The sequence below is a fragment of the Podarcis bocagei genome, assembly GCF_964188305.1.
Source record: "Podarcis bocagei genome assembly, chromosome: W".
NCBI classification, from domain to species: Eukaryota; Metazoa; Chordata; class Lepidosauria; order Squamata; family Lacertidae; genus Podarcis; species Podarcis bocagei.
In genome coordinates this window covers 79,871,863-79,889,320 of record NC_138131.1, presented here as the reverse complement: position 1 = coordinate 79,889,320, position 17,458 = coordinate 79,871,863, and positions in this window count along the sequence as shown.

The following is a 17,458-nucleotide window of genomic DNA, read 5'->3' as shown; positions in this document are numbered from 1 at the left end:
CCTCTGACGGCGATGTGGGAAATCCCCGGAAGGAGCTACCCCCATCCTCTGAAGATTCAAACATAGCTCTCCACCTGCTGCTATCTCTTCGTACCAGATCACCCTCCCAGTCCGATTCCTCACCCTCCGATTCCTCTCCTTCCTCCTTGTCGGAGGCCGGAAACCCCACAAACTTTTCTTCCTCATCTGTAGTGCCAAATTGCTCCTCCCAGAACCTCGCTACCGGTTTGGGCTTCCTTGGGAACCTGCTGTGAAACTCTCCCCTGAGATCCTCATCCCTGATGGTCTCCGCAGGAACCCACGTGTTTTCCGACTCAGGTTCCCCCTCCCAAGCCACCAAATACTCCACTTCCCCTCCTCTCAATCTTGAATCAAGTATTTCCGTGGCTTGACTGCTGAGTTCCCTCTCCTCTATGCGTGGGTGAGTGGGGACCTCTCTCTCTTGCCCTGGAAATTCCAGCCCCTCCCTGTACAGAGAGAGTAGGGACCTATGGAACACCGGGTGTAGTTTCATACTGGTCGGCAACTTGAGCTTGATTGACCTGCTGGGTTACCTCGAAAGGTACCAGCCGCCTGGGCCGCAACTTCTTGCACCTTCTTGCACCCTCCCTTGAAAGGTAACCCCTGGGTTGACAACCACACCTGGTTTCTCCTTCCCTGCGGTGCTTGTCTGCCTGCCTCTTATACACTTCCTTGGCCCTTTCCAAGTTCATTTTAAGTTGTTGGTGTAAGGCTTCCATTTCTTCCACAAACTGCTCTGCTGCTGGCACACTCCACCTCTCCTCCCCACCCCCTGGGAAAGCCCTGGGATGACACCCGTAATTGGCCATGAACGGGCTCATCCCCGTGGACACGTGTTCCGCGTTATTGTACGCAAATTCTGCCAGCCCCAGTTTATCCACCCAGTCGTTCTGCCTCTCGCTGACATAGGAGCGTAGATATTGTTGGAGTATACTGTTCGCTCTTTCCGCTTGCCCGTTGGTCTCTGGGTGTCTGGCCGTCAAGAAGCTCACCTCGACTTCCAGCAAGCTCATGAGCTTCCTCCAGAACTGGGAAGTAAATTGCTTCCCTCGGTCGGACAAAACCCTCAAGGGGGCACCATGCAGTCTGAAGATGTGATCCACAAACAGCCCGGCAGTTTCCTCTGCCGTCACCGCATGCGAGCAAGCGATAAAATGGCACATTTTTGTTAACAGGTCAACAACCATCATGACAGCTGTTTTCCTTCTCGATTTGGGCAAATCTGTCATAAAATCTATGGACACCACCTCCCATGGTTTTCCCGGTGTGGGTCAAGGTTCCAGTAGTCCTGCGGGCGCCCCCCTCTCCCCCTTTGCTCGCTGGTAGCAGTCACACCCTCGTACGTACTCCCGTACATCTTCCCTCACCCTTGGCCACCAGAACTGCCTGGTGACCAGCAACATGGTCTTGTGTTGACCGAAATGCCCCGCCGTCGGGTTATCATGGAGTTGTTTGAGTACCCTTCTCCTCAAGTCATCCCCTGGTACATATAGTGCTCCCCTGTAATATAGTACCCCATCTTTCTCCTCAAACCCCCCATGGTTTCCCCCCGTGCCTCTGAGTTCCCGGATTTTCGTTTGGGCGAACTCGTCGTCCCTCGTCAGTCCTACTAGTTCTCGTGTCTCAACTAACACTCCCCCCCACACCCATCGGTTCTCGGGAATCACATGTCGTGCTTCTGGAGGTCCTTCTCCTTCCAGATACTCCGGCTTCCGGGAGAGGGCGTCTGCTCTGACGTTTTCCTCTCCCGGCACGTATCGAATCTCAAAGAAAAACTTGGAGAATTCTTGAGCCCACCGCACCTGTCCTTGGTTGAGTACTCGTGCAGTCCTCCAGTACTCTAGGTTCTTATGGTCCGTGCACACCTGGATCTTGTGCTGCGCCCCTATTAACAAATGTCTCCAGCGCCTAAAGGCTTCATAAATAGCCAGCAGTTCTTGATCATACACTGTGTAGTTTTGCTCAGACTTGCTCAGCTTCCTCGAGAAGAATGCGCACGGCCTCCAGCTGGACTTGTCTCCCGGCTGGAGAAGCACCGCCCCTACCGCTCTGTCTGACGCGTCTGTCTCCAACCTCATTGGCTTCTGCAGATCCACGTGCAATAGGTGCTCTTCCGAAGCAAACGCCTTTTTTAGCTTTTCGAAAGATTGCTGTGCCTCTTCTGTCCAGACGAACTTCCTTTTGCTACTGAGACAATCGGTGATGGGTGCCGTTCCTCATAAGGCATCGTTTCCAGGCCTTTGACCATTTTGGTTGCCCTCCTCTGAACACGTTCCAGTTTGTCAGTGTCCTTCTTGAACTGTGGTGCCCAGAACTGGACACAGTACTCCAGGTGTGGTCTGACCAGAGCAGAATACAGTGGCACTATTACTTCCCTTGATCTAGATGCTATACTCCTATTGATGCAGCCCAGAATTGCATTGGCTTTTTTAGCTGCCGCGTCACACTGTTGGCTCATGTCAAGTTTGTGGTCAACCAAGACTCCTAGATCCTTTTCACATGTACTGCTCTCAAGCCAGGTGTCCCCCATCTTGTATTTGTGCCTCTCATTTTTTTTGCCCAAGTGCAATACTTTACATTTCTCCCTGTTAAAATTCATCTTGTTTGTTTTGGCCCAGTTCTCTAATCTGTCAAGGTCGTTTTGAAGTGTGATCCTGTCCTCTGGGGTGTTAGCCACCCCTCCCAGTTTGGTGTCATCTGCAAATTTGATCAGGATGCCCTTGAGTCCATCATCCAAGTCGTTGATAAAGATGTTGAATAAGACCGGGCCCAAGACAGAACCCTGTGGCACCCCACTAGTCACTCTTCTCCATCTTTTCGCTTCCATATGCATAGAAAGAAGACATATAAGCTTTGATTGGGTTTTTTTCAATTCACATGGTGTTATTTGGGTGTGCGGCAGAATCACCAAAAACCAAAGCAAAAAGGTATTTTGGGTTCCATCTACATAAAAAGAAGATGATAAAGCTCTGATTGTGCTTATTTCGAATTGGTGTTTTCGGGGATAGAATGCACATTCACCCCAAAATCTCAGAAATGTTTGTTACCAGCCCACATCAAGCATAGGTGTTTTGCTTCACTCTCAGTAGAAAAAGGACGAATAAGCTTCGCTTGCTCTTTCGGTGTTCATTCACCCACAAATAGCAAAGCGGTGTAATAAGCCTAAACAAAGCCAAACAGGTTGTTTTGGGTTCCAGCTATATAGAAAGAAGAATCTTGGATTGCGCTTATTTGATGTCATCTTCTATGGTGTTCATGCACATTGACCCAGAAATCGCAAAGTGTGTGTAATGAGACCAATATAACACAACACCGTCTTCTCGCTTCCATGTGCATACAAAGAAGACGAGTAAGCTTTGATTGGACTTATTTCAATTCGCATGGTGTTTTTTGGGTGTGCACCAGAATCACCCGCAACCAAAGCAAAAAGGTGTTTTGGGTTCCATCAACATAAAAAAAAGATGATAAAGCTCTGATTGGGGTAATTTCAAATTGATGTTTTTGGGGTTAGAATGCACATTCACCCAAAATCGCAGAGTGACATGTTTTTTATCAGCGCAAATCAAGCATAGGTGTTTTGGTTCCATCTGAATAGAAAGAGGACGAATAAGCTTGGATTGTTCTGTGGGTGGTCATTCAACCCAACCCTAACCCTAACCCTAACCCTAACCCTAACCCTAACCCTAACCCTAACCCTCACCCTAACCCTCACCCTCACCCTCACCCTCACCCTCACCCTCACCCTATCCTAACCCTAACCTTAACCCCAGCAAAGCGTAGTGTAATAAGCCTAAATAAAGCCAAACAGGTTGTTTTGTGTTCCAGCTACTTAGAAAGAAGAATTTTGGTTTTCGCTTATTTCAAGTCGTGTTCTTTGGTGTTAATGCACATTGACCCAGAAATTGCAAAATGTGTGTAATGAAACGAAAATAACACAACACCCTCTTTTCGCTTCAATATGCGTAGAAAGAAGACGAATAAGCTTTGATTGGGCTTATTTCAATTCGCATGGTGTTTTTTGGGTGTGCACCGGAATCACCCCCGACCAAAGCAAAAAGGTTTTTTGGGTTCCATCTACATAAAAAGAAGATGATAAAGCTCTGATTGGGCTTATTTCAAATTGGTGTTTTTGGGGTTAGAATGCACATTCACTGAGAAATCGCAGAGTGACATGTTTATTATCAGCCGAAATCAAGCATAGGTGTTTTGGTTAGATCTCAATAGAAAGAGGACGAATAAACTTGGATTGTTCTTTTGGTTGTCATTCACCCTAACCCTAACCCTAACCCGAACCCGAACCCGAACCTGAACCCGAACCCGAACCCGAACCCAAACGCTAACCCTACCCTAACGCTAACCCTATCCCTAACCCTAATCCTAATCCTAATCCTAATCTTAATCCTAATCCTAATCCTAATCCTAACCCTAACCATAGCAAAGCGAAGTGTAATAAGCCTAAACAAAGCCAAACAGGTTGTTTTGTGTTCGAGCTACATAGAAAGAAGAATCTTGGATTTCGCTTATTTCAAGTCTTGTTCTTTGGTGTTAATGCACTTTGACCCAGAAATTGCAAAATGTGTGTAATGAAACGAAAATAACGCAACACCGTCTTTTCACTTCCATATGCGTAGGATATGGTTCTATCTGAATAAATAGAGGTTGAAAAAATTTCTATTGTTCTTTCAGTGGTCAATCACAAGAACCCTAACCCTAACCCTAACCCTAACCCTAACCCTAACCCTAACCCTAACCCTAACCCTAACCCTAACCCTAACCCTAACCCTAACCCTAACCTAAACCCTAACCCTAACCCTAAGCCGAACCCGAACCCGAACCCAAAACCTAACGCTAACCCCAACCCAAACGCTAACCCTAACCCTAACCCTAACCCTAACCCTAACCCTAACCCTAACCCTAATCCTAACCTAAACCCTAACCCGAACCCTAAGCCGAACCCGAACCCGAACCCAAAACCTAACACTAACCCTAACCCAAACGCTAACCCTAACCCTAAACCTACCCTAACCCTAACCCTAACCCTAACCCTAACCCTAATCCTAATCCTAATCCTAATCCTAATCCTAATCCTAATCCTAACCCTAACCCCAACCCTAACCTTAACCCTAACCCCAACGCTAACCCTAACTGTCACCCTAACCCTAACCTTAACCCTAAGCACAGCAACTTGGATTGTTCTTTCGGTGGTCATTCACCCTAACCCTAACCCTAACCCAAACACTAACCCTAACCCTAACCCTAACCCTAACCCTAACCCTAACCCCAACCCCAACCCTAACCCTAACCCTAACCCTAACCCTAACCCTAACCCTAACCCCAACCCTAACCCTAACCATAACCCCAACCCTAACCCTAACTGTCACCCTAACCCTAACCTTAACCCTAATCACAGCAAAGCAAAGTGTAATAAGCCTAAACAAAGCCAAACAGGTTGTTTTGTGTTACAGCTACATAGAAAGAAGAATCTTGGATTTCCCTTATTTCAAGTCGTTTTCTTCGGTGTTAATGTGCATTGACCCAGAAATCGCAAAGTGTGTAATGAGACTAAAATAACGCTTACATATGCGTAGAAAGAAGACGAATAAGCTTTGCTTGGTCTTATTTCAATTCGCATGGTGTTTTGTGGGTGTGCACCGGAATCACCCCCGACCTAAGCAAAAGGGTGTTTTGGGTGCCATCTACATAAAAAAAAGATGATAAAGCTCTGATTGGGTTTATTTCATAGAATCATAGAGTTGGAAGAGACCACAAGGTCCATCGAGTCCAACCCCCTGCCAAGCATATTTCAAATTGGTGTTTTGGGGGTTAGAAAGCACGTTCACTCAAAAATCGCAGAGTGACATTTTTGTTATCAGCCCAAATCAAGCATAGGTGTTTTGTTTCCATTTCAATAGAAGGAGGACAAATAAGCTTGGATTGTTCTTTCGGTGGTCATTCACCCTGATCCTAACCCTAACCCTAACGCTAACCCTAACCCTAACCCTAACCCTAACCCTAACGCTAACCCTAACGCTAACCCTAACCCGAACCCTAACCCCAACCCCAACCCTAAACCTAACCCTAACCAAAGTTTAATAAGCCTAAACAAAGCCAAACAGGTTGTTTTGTGTTACAGCTACATAGAAAGAAAAATCTTGGTTTTCACTTATTTCAAATCGTTTTCTTTGGTGTTAATGCACATTGACCCAGAAATCGCAAAGTGTGTGTAATGAAACCAAAATAACACAACACTGTTGTCAGGGGCTCAGGAACAGAGGTACAGGGGAGAGAGGAAATGGAGAGCGAAGGGGAAGAATCTGAGGGCAGCGTAGGGGAGTATGACAGCGACCCGAGAGATTTCATGAGCTTCTCCAGCGAATCAGAAGATTCCCAGAAGGAGGTGCCGATGGTCAGGGCAAGGGGGGTCCCAGGGGGAACACACCAGAAACAAGGGGCCAGCGGGGACTCCCAAAGCAGCAGCGGGAGATCAGGACCAGCTTCCCAACCAGAGCGTAGTGGGGGGGAAGAGTCTCAGGTGTCCGGACCAGCGTCTCCTCCAGCAGGGAGAGAAGATGAGTCAGGGCTGACCACGCCTCTATCGGAGAGTGGGGGAACGGAGGGGAGGTCAGGTCCAGCTAGCCTCCCAGAAGGGGGAAGCAGTGACAGGAGCAGTGTAACGGTCAGGAGGAAGGTTGCCGGCTGGGCGCGAGCGCCAAGTTCGAATGTACAGGCGCGGGGGACAGCAGAAAACCCGGATTGGGAGGCAGGTCCTAAAGCCCGCCAGAGACAGGGGGAAGACTCAGGGGACTCAGCGTCAGATGAGTCTAGGAAGGGCGAGACCCCAGCTGACAGGCGGAGCCAGAGGAGGAAAGAGCAAAGGACGAGGTGGAGCAAGGCTAGAGTCTTAAACTGGTGTCTGGGGGGAGGAGATTCAGACGGAGCTTCGACGGTCTAGAGTTTCAGACGTAGAGCTGCGCGCTACGGTTGTGAAGGTGAAACTGAACTTCAATAAAGACTTTTGTATATAACAACGAACTGGCGTTGGTCCTTTGTGAGCTGGGACCTCGGGCAGCTCTGACAACCATCTTTTTGTTTCCATATGCGTTGAAAGAAGACGAATAAGCTTTGATTGGGCTTATTACAATTCGCATGGTGTTTTTTGGGTGTGCACCGGAATCACCACCGACCTAAGCCAAAGGGTGTTTTGGGTGCCATCTACATAAAAAAAAGACGATAAAGCTCTGATTGGTTTTATTTCAAATTGGTGTTTTGGGGATTAGAAAGCACGTTCACTCAAAAATAGCAGAGTGACATTTTTGTTATCAGCCCAAATCAAGCATAAGTGTTTCGGTTCTATGTCAATAGAAGGAGGACGAATAAACTTGGATTGTTCTTTCGTGGTCATTCACCCTAACCCTAACCCTAACCCTAACCCTAACCCTAACCCTAACCCTAACCCTAACCTTAACCTTAACCTTAACCTTAACCTTAACCTTAACCTTAACCTTAACCTTAACCCTAGCCCTAGCCCTAGCCCTAGCCCTAACCCTAACCCTAACCCTAACCCTAACCCTAACCCTAACCCTAACCCTAACCGTAAGTGTCAGAGCTGCCCGAGGTCCTAGCTCACAAAGGACCAACGCCGGTTCGTTGTTATATACAAAAGTCTTTATTGAAGTTCAGTTTTGCTTTCACAACCGCAGCGCACAGCTCTACGTCTGAAACTCTAGACCACTGAAGCTCCGTCTGAATCTCAGCAGTTGAAGAAGGAGCAAAAAGGGTTTTCTTGTGTGTGTGTGTTTCTTTGTGGCTGATTAGCTGTTCTCCCTGTGCAAAGGTCAGAGGGGGCAGGGTTTCTGTTGAGGCAGGGGATTAGCTGTGGGGGGAGCTTATCAGACCTAGCAGGGCAGCAGTTGAAGAAGGAGCAAAAAAGGTTTTCTTCTGTGTGTGTGTGTGTTTCTTTGTGGCTGATTAGCTGTTCTCCCTGTGCAAAGGTCAGAGGGGGCAGGGTTTCTGTTGAGGCAGGGGATTAGCTGTGGGAGGAGCTTATCAGACCTAGCAGGGCAGCAGTTGAAGAAGGAGCAAAAAAGGTTTTCTTGTGTGTGTGTGTGTGTGTGTGTGTGTGTTTCTTTGTGGCTGATTAGCTTTTAGATTTAGGGGAGCTAGTCTCAAACGTTTGTTGGGGGAGACCTAGGTTGTTTTTTTTCTTGTGGGGGGAGTTATTTGTCCTGTGTTCACGCTTTTTATGATGGAGGACCGCTGTAGCCACCCCCAACGACACGTTCTCAGAATGGAGGGGGAGGGAACAGCTGCAGTCGCCTGCAGTTCCTGCACAATGTTTGCCATCTTGCCAAAGGTTGCAGGCAGCGTTACCTGCAGCAATTGCATGTTGATTGCCCTCTTAAAAGACAAAGTCCAGCAACTGGGGGAACGTGTAGCTACGCTCCAAAGAATTAGAGAGCTGGAGCTCTTCTTGGAAGCAACAGAGCACACCGTCTCCACCAAGGAGGAGACAGGGGACTCCCCTGAGAAGGAGGCTAGTTCACCAACACAGGAGCCAGATATATGGAGAAACGTGACTCAAAGAAGTAGGAGGCCCAGGGTTCGCTCTGATTGTTTAGAAATACACAGTCGCTTTGAGGTCCTCTCCCCTAGCATGGAAGACGAAGAGCAGACTCCATTTGAGGATCTCTCCCTCATTACAGTCGATCAGGTATATGAAGACGAGCAGCAAAGTCAGTCCTCAGGGAATGTGCAGGCGACCTTGGAACGGACAGCTCACGGAAGAACCCCGACCAAACCCAAGAGGAGGCGTGTAGTGGTGATAGGGGATTCCCTACTGAGGGGAACAGAAGCAGTGATCTGTGGGCCTGACAAGATGTCACGGGAACTGTGCTGTCTCCCCGGGGCTAAGATCCAAGATGTAACTGAACGACTGCAAGGAATCATAAAACCCACTGACAAATACCCCTTCCTCTTGGTTCATGTGGGAACCAATGACACTGCAAGCAATAGCCCCCAGAAGATCAAAAGAGACTACGAGGCTCTCGGCAGGAAATTGAAGCAACTAAATGCACAAATTGTCATCTCATCTCTCCTCCCAGTTGAAAGACGTGGCCCAGGGAGAGAGGGAAAAATAGTGGAAGTGAACAGCTGACTTCGTAAATGGTGTAAACAGGAACGGTTTGGATTCTTAGATCACAGACTGCAGTTTCTTGAAGATGGACTTCTGGCAAGCGATGGGCTGCACCTCACAACGGTTGGGAGAAATGTTTTTGCCAAAAATCTCAGAAACCTCATCAGGAGGGCTTTAAACTGACTAATGTGGGGGAGGGAGACAGTGCTCCTGAAGGTAGGAGTCTATCAATTGATGAAGATGATCATCCAAATGTCATAGACCAAATGGAGCAAACAGCACGCAGACCTAGTGGTGGGAGAAAAAAAATCCTTAAATAAGAGACACGGGGGAATGATTAATGGACTTCAATGTCTGTACACTAATGCACAAAGCATGGGAAATAAACAAGATGAGCTTGAGCTCTTGGTACAGCAAACTAAATATGACATAATAGGCATCACTGAAACCTGGTGGGATAAGTCCCACGATTGGAATGTAATAATGGGGGGATACAAACTATTTCAGAGAAACAGACTAGACAAGAAAGGAGGAGGAGTGGCGTTATATGTCAGGGATGTGTATACCTGTGAAGAGATCCAAGATTTAGAACCTCAAAGCCAAAGTGAGAGCATTTGGGTCAAAATTAAGGGAGAGAAGAATAACAGAGATCTCATTGTGGGAGTTTACTATAGATCCCCAAGCCAAACGGAGGACATAGATGATGCCTTCCTGGAACAGATGGCCAAGCATGCAAAAGGAAGGGAGATAGTAGTAATGGGGGACTTCAATTACCCGGATATTTGTTGGATGTCAAACTCAGCCAAGAGCATAAGGTCAAACAGATTCCTCACTGGCCTTGCAGACAACTTCATTGTCCAGAAAGTGGGAGAAGCAACAAGAGGAACAGCCATTTTAGATCTGGTCCTAACCAATGTTGATGACCTGGTTAGTGGGGTAGAAGTGGAAGGATCATTAGGCGCGAGTGATCATGCTCTTCTGAAGTTTACTATACAGCAGAAAGGAGCAGCCAAGCATACTAGGACTCAATTTCTTGACTTTAAGAAAGCCGACTTCATAAACCTTAGGGAAGTGCTGGGTGAGATCCCATGGACAGTAATACTAAAAGGAAAGGGAGTTCATGATGGCTGGGAGTTTGTTAAGAGGGAGATAGTAAAAGCACAACGTCAGGCAATACCAATGAGACAGAAACATGGAAGGTGCTTAAAGAAGCCAGGGTGGCTATCTAAAGAACTTTTAACTGAGTTAAGATTAAAAAAGGATGTGTACAAAAAATGGAAAAGGGGGGAAACCACCAAAGAGGAATTCAAACAAATAGCCAGCACGTGTAGACACAAAGTCAGAAAAGCTAAAGCACAGAATGAACTCAAGCTGGCTAGAGAGGTTAAAAGCAACAAAAAAGGCTTTTATGGGTATGTTCGTAGCAAAAGGAAGAACAAAGAAACAGTGGGGTCACTCAGAGGAGAAGATGGTGAAATGCAAACAGGGGACACAGAAAGGGCTGAACTCCTCAATGCCTTCTTTGCCTCAGTCTTCTCCGATAAAGAAAACAATGCCCGACCTGAAGAATTTGGAGCAAATGATTCAGCAAAGGAAACACAGCCCAGGATAACTAAGGAGATAGTACAAGAATACTTGGCTAGTTTAGATGTATTCAAGTCTCCAGGGCCAGATGAACTGCATCCAAGAGTATTAAAAGAACTGGCAGATGTGATCTCAGAACCACTGGCAGTCATCTTTGAGAATTCCTGGAGAACAGGCGAAGTCCCGGGAGACTGGAGGAGGGCAAATGTTGTCCCTATTTTCAAAAAGGGGGAAAGAGAGAACCCAAATAATTACCGCCCAGTCAGTCTGACATCAATACCTGGGAAGATTCTGGAGCAGATCATTAAGCAAACAGTCTGTGAGCACCTAGAAAGGAATGCTGTGATCACCAATAGTCAGCATGGATTTCTGAAAAATAAGTCATGTCAGACTAACCTGATCTCCTTTTTTGACAGAATTACAAGCCTGGTAGATGAAGGGAACGCAGTGGATGTAGCCTACCTTGATTTCAGCAAGGCATTTGACAAGGTGCCCCATGATATTCTTGTAAAGAAGCTGGTAAAATGCGGTCTTGACTGTGCTACCACTCAGTGGATTTGTAACTGGCTGACTGACCGAACCCAAAGAGTGCTCATCAATGGTTCCTCTTCATCCTGGAGAAGAGTGACTAGTGGGGTGCCACAGGGTTCTGTCTTGGGCCCAGTCTTATTCAACATCTTTATCAACGACTTGGATGATGGACTCAAGGGCATCCTGATCAAATTTGCAGATGACACCAAACTGGGAGGGGTGGCTAACACCCCAGAGGACAGGATCACACTTCAAAACGACCTTGACAGATTAGAGAACTGGGCCAAAACAAACAAGATGAACTTTAACAGGGAGAAATGTAAAGTATTGCACTTGGGCAAAAAAAATGAGAGGCACAAATACAAGATGGGTGACGCCTGGCTTGAGAGCAGTACATGTGAAAAGGATCTAGGAGTCTTGGTTGACCATAAACTTGACATGAGCCAACAGTGTGACGCGGCAGCTAAAAAAGCCAATGCAATTCTGGGCTGCATCAATAGGAGTATAGCATCTAGATCAAGGGAAGTAATAGTGCCACTGTATTCTGCTCTGGTCAGACCTCACATGGAGTACTGTGTCCAGTTCTGGGCACCACAGTTCAAGAAGGACACTGACAAACTGGAACGTGTCCAGAGGAGGGCAACCAAAATGGTCAAAGGCCTGGAAACGATGCCTTATGAGGAACAGCTAAGGGAGCTGGGCATGTTTAGCCTGGAGAAGAGGAGGTTAAGGGGTGATATGATAGCCATGTTCAAATATAGAAAAGGATGTCACATAGAGGAGGGAGAAAGGTTGTTTTCTGCTGCTCCAGAGAAGCGGACACGGAGCAATGGATCCAAACTACAAGAAAGAAGATTCCACCTAAACATTAGGAAGAACTTCCTGACAGTAAGAGCTGTTCGACAGTGGAATTTGCTGCCAAGGAGTGTGGTGGAGTCTCCTACTTTGGAGGTCTTTAAGCAGAGGCTTGACAACCATATGTCAGGAGTGCTCTGATGGTGTTTCCTGCTTGGCATGGGGTTGGACTTGATGTCCCTTGTGGTCTCTTCCAACTCTATGATTCTATGATTCTATGATTCTACAGAAAAAGATGATAAAGCCCTGATTGGGTTTATTTCAAATTGGTGCTTTTGCGGTTAGAATGCACATTCACTCAAAAATCACAGAGTGACATGATTGTTATCAGCCGAGATCAAACATAGTTGTTTCGGTTCTATGTCAATAGAAGGAGGACGAATAAACTTGGATTGTTCTTTCGTGGTCATAAACCCTAACCCTAACCCTAACCCTAACCCTAACCCTAACCCTAACCTTAACCTTAACCTTAACCTTAACCTTAACCTTAACCTTAAACTTAAACTTAAACTTAAACTTAAACTTAAACTTAAACTTAAACTTAAACTTAAACTTAAACTTAAACTTAAACTTAACCATAACCTTAACCTTAACCTTAACCTTAACCTTAACCTTAACCTTAACCTTAACCCTAACCCTAACCCTAACCCTAACCCTAACCCTAACCCTACCCTAACCCTAACCCTAACCTTAACCCCAACCCTCAGCCTAACCCTAACCCTAACCCTAACTCTAACCCCAACCCCAACCCCAACCCCAACCCCAACCCCAACCCCAACCCCAACCCCAACCCTAACCCTAACCCTAACCCTAACCCCAACCCTAACCCTAACCCTAACCCTAAACCTAACCCTAACCCTAACCCCAACCCCAACCCCAACCCTAACCCTAACCCTAACCCTAACCCTAACCCCAACCCCAACCCCAACCCTAACCCTAAACCTAACCCAAGCCCTAGCTAAGCGAAGTGTAATAAGCCTAAACAAAGCCAAACAGGTTGTTTTGTGTTCCAGCTACATAGAAAGAAGAATATTGGATTTCGCTTATTTCAAGTCTTGTTCTTTGGTGTTAATGCACTTTGACCCAGAAATTGCAAAATGTGTGTAATGAAACGAAAATAACGCAACACCGTCTTTTCACTTCCATATGCGTAGGATATGGTTCTATCTGAATAAATAGAGGTTGAAGATGGCGAACGGCACTTAGTCAGCGTGAGTGTGAGCTCCCTGATTTATCTTTTAACATTGTTTTAATGAGCATAGCAACCTTTTAACCTTTTAACTTTTAACTTTAGTTTTTAGTTTTTAGTCTTAGTTTTAAATTAGTAAGTAGGAGGACGCCTTTTTCTATCGGGGAGACAACCATTAACCTTGAAACTGGGGCGGTTGCATGAAGAGAGAAATGACTAAGCAACTATACAGCCCTGCTTGTGGGAGAGGAACTGGGAAACGTACCAGAGATTCCAGAGATATAGACGACACAGAGGAACTGAGATGCCTGCCTCTTGCTAAACAAACAAAAATTAGCGAATCTGAAGGTACAAAGGATATTTTTAATATCCCGGTTTCAAACTCTTTCACGCTGCTAGCAGAGATGAATGACGAAGAAACCAGTGTGAAAGAACCTTTTGATAACCTGCCTACTAAACCTTCAAGCAATAATAATACTGGCATCCACTCGAATGTTTGCACTAGAGCCCATGAAAGCTGCATTGATGAGATACTATTTGAACACTCAACTACTTTAGACCTGGTTGCTAGAACAGTGGACTACATCTTTAAATACATAAAAGACATCCGAGGATCCTTGGAGAAGATTATCTCGCTTGTATCCCTAACAGGTAAAGACAGTTCCCCTGATGTACCACCTGAGATGAAGCCCTTACAAATGCCCAGAGCACCCGTTTTACCTCATACCTCCTGTATAATTCCTCAAGCTGCTGGCAATCAGAAAAGTGAGCAAGGTGAGCAAAATAAGAAGGAACAACAGTCTGCACCTCCTCACAAACTGCTGCTGCAAGCTACCAAAATCTGCCTAACTGAGAGCCAGTGTGGTGTAGTGGTTAAGAGCGGTAGTCTCGTAATCTGGGGAACCCGGTTCGCGTCTCCGCTCCTCCACATGCAGCTGCTGGGTGACCTTGGGCCAGTCACGCTTCTTTGAAGTCTCTCAGCCCCACTCACCTCACAGAGTGTTTGTTGTGGGGGAGGAAGGGAAAGGAGAATGTTAGCCGCTTTGAGACTCCTGAAGGGGAGTGATAAAGCGGGATATCAAATCCAAACTCTTCTAACGGTTTGCCCCTTTAGAGGCAAGGTAATAAACTGGCATTATAAGAGTGATATAAGGAGACACCTAGCGGAGCTTCTGAGGGTAATCCCTAGCTCTATTGACCTGAGGCATATTGATCATATTAGCAGCAGACCTCAGAGGCAGAGAGTGCTGCTCTCCTTTAAAACCAAAAAGCTCCCTGCACTTATTATGTCCTCAAGAAGCCTTCTAATTAACTATGGAATCCTTGCTACAAGAGTCTTTACCAATACCAAGATCTGCCCCCTCTTACCAAACTGCTCGTTCAAAAAGAAAGCAGATAAGTCTGAGGGTCCGCCAATTGCCACGACCCCAACTCCCCTGGCCGCAGATCTAATCAGCTGGATTGACGCCCCCCTGCCTCCACTGACAAAGGCTATACATCTGGAGAATTCTACGGAGCGTGAGTTACTTCTATCCTTCTCCCAATTGCCAATTGCCAAAACTGGAGCGGACAGAGATAACAGACAGATTGGACGAGTTGCTACTCTGTCTCCGTAACTCAGAAGATCATGCTCATGTAAATAAGATGAATTCCTCACCAATTGTAGATCAGTCTACACAAGCCCAAGTGGTACCTGCTTTAACGACCTTTGATCTGCAACCTGGCTGTACACGGCCTCGGGATGTCAAGCCCGGGCAGGATACAGTGGAAGATTCGACAACCCTCTGGTCAAACTCGGAAGCTGTGGCAAGACTGGATGCTCTTTTGGAGGCAAACCGAAAAGGATGCCTTCCACCTGCCTTACACTGCATGTTCCCTACAGCATCTGCAGATCCAAAAGGCCCACCCCCCTCAATCTTAGAGCATACTTTAAATGTAGAGTCTATGGACCTGTCGTTAAGTGATACTCCTGTGCACCAGAATCCATCCCTGCAGCTACCAATAATTAAGCCTCAAACCATGGCTGCTGCTGCGGTAAGTGGTGCTCGGAAATTGCCTGGTAAGCAAGCTACAATTACTTCCTTCTTCCAGCCTATTGCCCCCCCTCGCCGCATGCATTCCCAGGTGGATTCTGCCGTGCTGGTTCCGCAAGGCCCAGCATGACTCGAAGGGGTGACCAGGAGATTACTAACTTTCTTATCCTGGAATGTAGCTGGCATTAAACCTAAGCTGATGGATCCATCCTTTGTCGCCTACATAAAAGGCAGCCATATTCTTTTGCTGCAAGAGACCTGGGCTTGTGAGGGCTTCTCCCTATCAGGGTATAAGGGCTTCTACCTGAATGCACAACAGAATTTACTATCATCTGGCAGACCACAAGGTGGGTTGGCTACCCTAGTTTCTTTGGCCTTAAACCTGCAGGTGGAACAAATCGACATCCAGTCGTCATCCATGCTGGGTGTAAAGCTACAAACAGCGGAGGAAGTGTTTGTGGTGATTAATGTTTATTTGCACCCAATCTATAAGAAAAACCTGGTGGACCAAAGATGGAGGGAAATTCAACAGACTCTTGAAACTCTCCTAGAGAAATATCCTGAAGCCACCTTCCTAGTTGCAGGAGATTTCAATGGCCGATTGTCTCACTCTGATAAATCATTATTTGCTAAGTATAATAAATATCCCTCACTACCCATTTTAACCTCAGACCTTTTACCCAGGAATTTTAAAGACAGTGTTGCTACATATGCAGGTTTTAAATGTAGACAAACCTTGATGGCTCTTAATTTTCACCTTTTAAACGGAGCTCTCAGTTCTGATTACCCTGCCGAATTTACTTTCTGGTCAGGCTCCCGAGCCTCTACCATAGACTTTATTTGGACATCAGTAGACCTAATTCCCAAAATTTCCAACTTTAGGGTGGTAACGAGGCTGGAAAGTGACCATTTTCCATTAGAACTTTCTCTGACCCTGGATGGAGAATTGGCTACCTATTCCTGTGTGCCTATTACAAATAACCAGCTTCAGATGAGGCCCACGGCCTTAAAATGGACCGACAATATGGCTCAACGGATAAATGAACTCCTTTGGTCTGACCAACTGCAAGAGACAAGGGACTCCCTTATCCAGGCAGTTGAGCCACTGCCAATATATGACAATTTAGTAAAACCTTCGTTGGCTAAGACCCTGGTAATGAATAGTAACCATTTCTCTCATAAAAAGTGGTTTGACGAGGAATGTAGGCACTTCAAGAACAACCTATATAATGAATTCTTGGCATATAGGGCATCAAATGACTCCGCACCTAGCAGTCACCTTATGAACCTCAAGAGAAGGTATAAAGCACTATTAAAGGAAAAGAAGCTTGCGGCAGAAAGAAATGATTGGAAGAACCTTCTAAAAGCTGCAGAAAATAGAAATCCCTCCTCCTTTTGGCATCAAATTTCCAGATATCTGGGTAGACCGTTGTCAAGGATAGAACCCCAAATTTCAGCTGACACCTGGGAAAGCTTCTTCTCCGTTTTATATGCAGCTCACGCAGCCAGCGGAGTAAGGTTAGATTTGGCCCCCTTGCCAGAGTGGGATCCTGTTACCTGCTCTGAAGTGGAAACACTTATAGGCCAATTTGAGGCGGGCAAGGCACCCGGAGACGATCTTATTTCCATAGATGTTATTAAAGCCAATAAGGATTGGTGGTGTCCACCCCTAGCAGCTCTTTTTACTTATATAAACAAAACAGCACAATTTCCTCCAAGCTGGAACTCTGCACTGATTGTGTTAATTCACAAGAAAGGGCCGCGCACAGACCCGGCCAATTTTAGACCAATTAGCCTGCTAAATGTTATTGGGAAGATCTATTCAAGATTTCTACTTAACAAATTAACGACCTGGATGGAAAGCAACAATATCATCGCAGAGGAGCAGGCGGGTTTCCGCCCCGGAAGATCAACAACAGACCAAATCTTAATCCTAAATCACTTGGCCACCAAGTACGCTGGCAATGGCCTAAAAGCCCTCCACGTCGCCTTTATAGACTTTAAGCAGGCCTTTGATCTAATTCCCAGGAACCAGCTATGGACAAAATTGGCAGCGACATCTATCGACCGTCGCCTTCTCTTGCTGATTATTAATTTGCATACAAATACCCT